This window comes from Drosophila suzukii, chromosome 3 (genome assembly GCF_043229965.1).
Source record: "Drosophila suzukii chromosome 3, CBGP_Dsuzu_IsoJpt1.0, whole genome shotgun sequence".
In the NCBI taxonomy this organism is placed as follows: Eukaryota; Metazoa; Arthropoda; class Insecta; order Diptera; family Drosophilidae; genus Drosophila; species Drosophila suzukii.
In genome coordinates this window covers 33830101-33836939 of record NC_092082.1, presented here as the reverse complement: position 1 = coordinate 33836939, position 6839 = coordinate 33830101, and positions in this window count along the sequence as shown.

Below are 6839 nucleotides of genomic sequence, written 5' to 3'. Positions count from 1 at the left end.
AAGGCTGTGTCTGTCAAGACGTTCCTCGCTTCACCACGAAGAATATCTGTAGAATATGTTGTTTTTGACTGGCCGAATATGGTTTGTTATGTACCAATTCCACAAAGAGATCATGGAACCGTGGCCAGTCTAGATAATCGCCGTTGAACTCCGGAATGCTAATTGGCGGAAGTGCCAAGCTTAAGCTCATTGGCGCGTCGTTTTCTCGTAGCAGGTTCATTTCGTATTCCTCGTATAATGTGTGGAATTGGGCTAGCTCTGCTTCTGCCAGAGCTGCGGCCCCAGGTGTGCTATCCAACTCGTCGTGGGCTTGCCTCAGTAACGCCCAATGGAGATCCAGGTGCCTTTGTAGGGCTGGGGTGACACTTGGGGCGTTCGAGGCTAATGTTAATGATGACTCCAATTCGTTGGATCTTCTCTGCAACTGTCGGCTCACCGTGTCAATTGCGGAATCTCCCTTGACTTGATCTCTTGTTGTGAGCTTGATGTTGGCCGAAGTTCGTCTGGGCGCCTTCGGAAGCCCGCTTCCAGTCGGCATGTTGTCCAGAAAGATATTCTGATATTTTTCGACCAGCTCGTTAAGTGCTACTAGTCGTGAAGAGTACTCACTTTCGGTGGGAAGTGCCGCTTGCTGGACTTCTTCATCTAGGTCGCAAAACTGCAAAACTGAATAATAGCCGTCTCGGTTGCGTCGGTCGGCAGAATCCTTGCCATAATGCCTTAATGAGCTGTTGGATTTTCCCTTGCAGCTCGTTTTGTGTGTCTAGTAATCGATTGCGTAAATCGATTCTTGTGTTCCTGTCTTTGAAACAAAGAATCTTGTGAAACTGGATGAAGCTGAGTGTCCTGTGAAGCTAAATGAAGCTGTGAGTCCTGTGAAGCTGGATTAAGCTGAGTATCCTGTGAAGCTGGATGAAGCTAGGTATCCTGTGAAGTTGGAAGAAACTGAAGTTCCTGTGACGCTGGAAGAAGAAGCGTATCCTGTGAAGCTGGATGAAGCTGAAGTTCCTGTGACGCTGGAAGAAGAAGCGAATCCTGTGAAGCTGGATTAAGCTGAAGTTCCTGTGACGCTGGAAGAAGAAGCGTATCCTGTGAAGCTGGATAAAGCTGTGAGTCTTTTAGTGGGAAGGGGGTTGCTTGAGTTGTCCTTTGTTGTTAAGGGATCACGTCGGGGTCACCAATGTTTGTGTCTAACCGAAGTAGACACTTCCGGGTCACACCGCGGGACAAGGGGGTAATGAGCACGGACGATCGCGTCGCGGCAATGGTAACGATGGTTACTGCGATGCCGGACCACAGGCGATGCTGGAGCTGCGCTGAGGGTGAGCTAACGCGGTTAGCTGCTAGTTGAGATAGTCTATTACGAGCCCTATTCCCAGAGCTAGGAAGTAGAGCCGCGGAGTTAAGAGGATAACTGATTTATTCTTCATTTGATACCTGCTTATATACAACTTGGAACACGGAAGCTTAGTGTAGTGATTACTGAAATAAGCTTTATTCTAAAGTAGGTCAGGGAATTATGATTATGGTGCAGTTGGCTCAGCTAAACTGCTACATGTGCTGATTGGTGCGTCAGTGTGAGTCTGTGAGACGGTGAGTCGGTGAGACGGTGAGTTAGTGAGACACATAATATGCTGATCAGCAATTCTCATATGCAGTGGGTGCTACTGAATGCCTAGTACTGGCACTGCAACTCAACATGGGCTGACTGCATTGGCGGGTCAGTGAGCCGTTGAGTCGGTGAGACGGTGAGTTAGTCTACAGTGAGTGCTACTGAGCGCCTGGTACTGTTCCCAACCTGGCTACTGCTTGCTTTGTTGGGTGTGGTCATGTTGAGTACCTTTGGGTGCGAACAGTCTGTCGAGGCGCATCATCTCTGATTCGGTAAGTTTTGACAAAATTGCTTGCTTGAGGGTTGAGTACGGGTTTGTTTGTGGTGGGTTATTGACAAGATTACTCTTGCGTATTTCTCCTGTTCTTTGCGTGCACCGAGGCCTTGCAGCAAAAACCAGCTTTCCAGTTTGGTGAAACACATTTCGATGTTGGTAATGGAATGTAGTTTAGGGAAGGACATCTTGGCCAAACCGAGTTCACAGTACTCGCATCAGGAATTTGCAGTGGTTCCTGCACGTCGACGAAGTTTTCGTTATCCGGCATTGTTTAAGGTTATGTTAAAGTTTTGAGTAAGTCGAGGTGCTTTCGCATTGATTGCAGAGGTTCGAATCGTCTGGGGTCACCAATTATGGTTTGTCTTCAAACCAAGGTAAGTCCTGCATTTAAGTGAAACACAGATCTTGGGTGCTTAAACTATAATATATATTTTGTACTTTGCTATAACTGAGTGATTGTTCAAAATTGAGATCTCTTGGTGGGCTTTTTAGTGTGGTTCTTCAAGGAGTGTGTTCAGAGAGGTTTTTAGATAGAAATCTATTCTGAGGAGTTTTCAGCGATGCCAGATGGCAGAAAACATGCTCGCCACAGTTTATTTGTGCATTTCGGGCACTTATATTTTTTGGAGCCAGTATGTATCCGCTAACAGGAATGTTTTTTAGCTTGATTATGGTAATTTCGAAAGAATTGAATTTTTTTATTGCCCAACCAGATGATTTTTCCTGGAACTCACTGCTCGACGCTAATATGTACAATTATAAGCTATCTACTGCCATATATAGCTCGCCGGTAATATTTTCATTTTGGGATACAGATTTTTGGGAAGTCCCAAAATGTATTATTTTTTTGGCAGTAACTCCTTCGATTATTATAATTATTATTTATTGTTTAGACTTCCTAACGCTACAAGTTCTAAAACTACTAAATTACTGCGCTATACACAACTGGTAAACATACTTAAATTTGGACCAAATTTGCTCTTAAATCTAATGACATACATTGTTACATTAATTGGTGAAAATTTTTGAATGACAAATCGAAATTAAAAAACCTGAGGAAAAGGTTTTGGGCGATAAGTCGCAATGTTAAGATAGGATATGATACCTTATAACAGACTAAAACTGCTATTTTTTAGGTGTGGGAGAAGTTTTGTCTTAAATAGTGTTGCGCTCCTAGTTTCTTTTATGTAGTTGGGAAGCTCGTTCCACGTTCTAATCGTATTTATTAAAAATTGTCTGATTGAAAGCAGAAACCTGTGTCGGATGCAGATAATATTCTTTGTTCTTGTAGATCTGGAGAATTGTAATTTTTCAAATAAATCTAGCTTTCATTGCGTTTAGACGAGCTTATAAGTTTCGCTATGTTACTTCCCCGCTGTCCCGAGTGCAAAACCGATGTTACATTGGCCCAGCTTCGCGCTTCGGATGCTGTTCGCTGCTCTTCTTTGTGCCGTCGCGCCTATCATACTTCTTGCGTAGCCCTACCGGATGATGTGCTCAAACTCTTATTAAATCCAGATATACTGTGGCAATGTGATAGCTGTGTGGTTGCGAATGATTCGCATTCTAAAATCGATGAATTCGATGATAAATTGAAAGCCCTGGAGCGCTTACACCAGGGCCTTCATAATAAATTCTTGGAGGCGTTCCCCCCTAAAGATGATGCATTGAATCAGAATGTAAATCCCAAGCCTCGTCTACCGAGTCCTACCAACGTAGCTGCAGCTCCCCAGTCATATGCGACTACAGCTGCTACGGCTTCCGCGGTCGTTGACCCTTCTAATCATGCTCTGGATATTGAGAGAGGAAATTTCATACAAGTTCGAAATAAGAGGAGAAGGAACCACAACAAGCCCAATAAACATGTTTTTGGAGTGGCTCCTAATGCCGAAGATCTTCATATTTTGCCGACCAAGAAATTTTCGCATGTCGGAAAGTTTGAAACTGATACAGAGCCCAACACTGTTTTAAAATACGTGTCCACCAAGCTTAAGGTGGATGCTAGCTCTCTCATGTTGACGTTACAACTTTAAAGTTTGTAAATTGCAAGCTTGGTATCCCCGATCAGCTTTACGATAAAGTCTTCAAAAACGATTTCTGGCCGAACTCAGTTAAGGTCAAAAGATTTATTCATAGAGAACGGGCCATTGTGGTAGGGGATGGAATCGTATCTAATTTGCCGGAGCCTGGACCAACTTCATCATCAGTTCAGCCATCAAAAAACCCCTAGTGTTCGACGCCACAGGCGTCGATACTTTTGCGGGACATCGTCTGCAAGCCTTTCCTCATTTGTCGGAGTCGTTTTCGCAACAACATCGGCAGCTGCTTGCCTTTCTCACTACGCTCTCTTCATCTTCTGACTCTCTCCTAACGCACCATCGACAACATCAGCCGGAGCTTTTGTTGTCCACTTTGTGCGACATTCGCCGTCCGCCTGGCTCGGATTTCAGCGCGCTCCTCGGAGTTGCGCTCACATAATTTTCCGTTGCTCTCCTGATGCTTCATCAACAACATCAGCCGGAGCTTTTTTTGTTTGCTTTGCGCGACATTCGCTGTCCGCCTGGTTCTAATATCGGCGCGCTCCTCGGAGTTGCGCTCTCATCATCTTGCGCCTCTCTCCCGTTGCACCATCAACAACATCAGCTGGAGCTTTTGTTATCCGCTGTGCGCGACTTTCGCCGTCCGCCTGGTTCTAATATCGGCGCGCTCCTCGAGTTGCGGTCTCATCATCTTGCGCCTCTCTCCCGAAGTACCTAGATAGTCAGCTGGATTCTTACTCTTCATCTCCTAATAGTTATGCGCTCTCCGTCTCCACCTTTCTGATGTGCGACTTTTTACAACAACTTTTATCGACATCTTTGGCTGCACGGCGAGCCTCTCAGAGTGCTCTCTCTAAAGATGCTCTCTATAGATGCTTTCGCCATCAACAACAACAATGGACTGCTGCTGCTGTAGTACGTTCTCGCTCTTTATTACCAGGAGTGGATTCACCTGCGTGCAGTTATATTTTGAATGCTAATATTGACTGCCCACCTAATATTTGGAGCGCCGACCACCAGCCTATTCGTATCCGTACCACTACTTTACTGAAGGTTCTTACAAATAATTTTATAAATTATGATAAAATCCCAGCGTGGCCTCTTGCGGATTCGGGCCATGATGCTGGACCAGTTATTGATAGCATGACCATGGATGACCCGATATGCGCTAACAATACAAATTTCAATATTTATTTTCAAAATATCTGTGGTATGCGTACGAAAGCTCAATCCATTTTCCAGGCAACGTCTCATGGTGATCATGACGTCATCATTTTTGTTGAAACCTGGCTCTATATGGATTTCTTCGATAATGAATTCTTTGATACAAATCTTTATCATGTGTTCCGTAAGGATCGAGATTCCGTTAAAACACGATGCTCCAGAGGTGGCGGAGTTTTAATTGCTGTGCGGCGTGAGCTGCGTTGCATTGCTATTCGTCTCCAGAACGAGGATTTTCTCCTCGACCAACTCTGTGTATCTCTCGCTGGTCCTACGGAAACAATTTTCCTGACAGTATCATACATACCCCCAAGCAGCAGTAGCTGGAAGATGGCCAATATATATGTGTTTTGGGCGACTTCAACCTATCTTCGCTCGTGTGGGCTCATGATCTTGAGTCTTCAGCAATGCTTCCCAGTAATTTGCATCTTCCCCACGAAATCATAGTCATCGATGAGCTTCTTAGTATGGGATTAGTCCAGATTAACCATGTATTTAATAACTTAAATAAGCTTCTAGATCTAATTTTTGTACACCTTGATTTATGCCTTACTTTATGTTGCAGCTATAATCCTCTAGCTGCGTGTGATGCTCATCACAAGCCCCTATTAATCTTAATTACATGTTATATTTTCTCATCAAATAATTGTCTCTTGCCTCTTACCTATATTAATTCTAGCAGTTTAGATTCTATCCGTAGTGATATTTCTAATATCAGATGGGCGGAAGTCCTCTCGCATGCGGATGTGAATACAACCTATGAAGTTTTTATATCTTTTCTCTCTACTATTATAGGCAGATACGCTAAAACTAGAGTTCAAAGTTCTTATAGACTACCATGGTACGCAAAAGGACTAAAAAAATACAAAAATCTCCGAAATAAATTGTATAAGCGCTACATAGAAAGCGGTGATGCTGCTGACTTTGATCGGTACAAACAAAATAAGCGTGAGTTTGAGTTCCTCAATAAATTCTTATACAGCCAATATATTGCTGATATAGAGTGTAAACTAACTACCAATCCTAAAGCATTCTGGCACTTTGTCAATTCTAAACGTACAACCTCCTACTTTCCTTCCCATATGTCATATGAAAGTCTTTCAGCTTCTTCAGATATTGGGGTCGCTAATCTATTTGCTAAATACTTTGCATCTAACTTTGAACCGAGCTCGCTGTGGAATGACGATGATTCACTCAGTGCCATTGCCACGATGCTAAATATTGGGTGCTTAGATGTTACTGATTTGGACTGTCATATGGCGGCTGAGAGTTTTAACGACTCAGGAAAATTAGACTGCGATGGCCTTTCTCCATTTATTTTGAAAAACTGTATAAATGTTCTTTGTGAGCCCCTAAAAATGATATTCAACAAGTCTCTTTCCACTGGCGTATTTGCGCATAGATGGAAACTTGCCACAGTTTCTCCTATATTCAAGTCTGGTTACAAAAATATTGTTTCAAATTATAGGCCAATTGCAAAGTTAAGTAATGTCTCAAAAATTTTTGAACGAATTGTAGCTAAGCAGCTAACTTTTCTTGCTGGTCGGATCATCAGTCCTAACCAACATGGTTTTATGCCTGGAAGGTCAACTACCACTAACTTAGCTACGTTTAATCTTTTTTGCATCCACTCGTTCATCAGTCATCATCAAGTTGATGTAGTCTACACCGACTTCGCCAAAGCATTTGA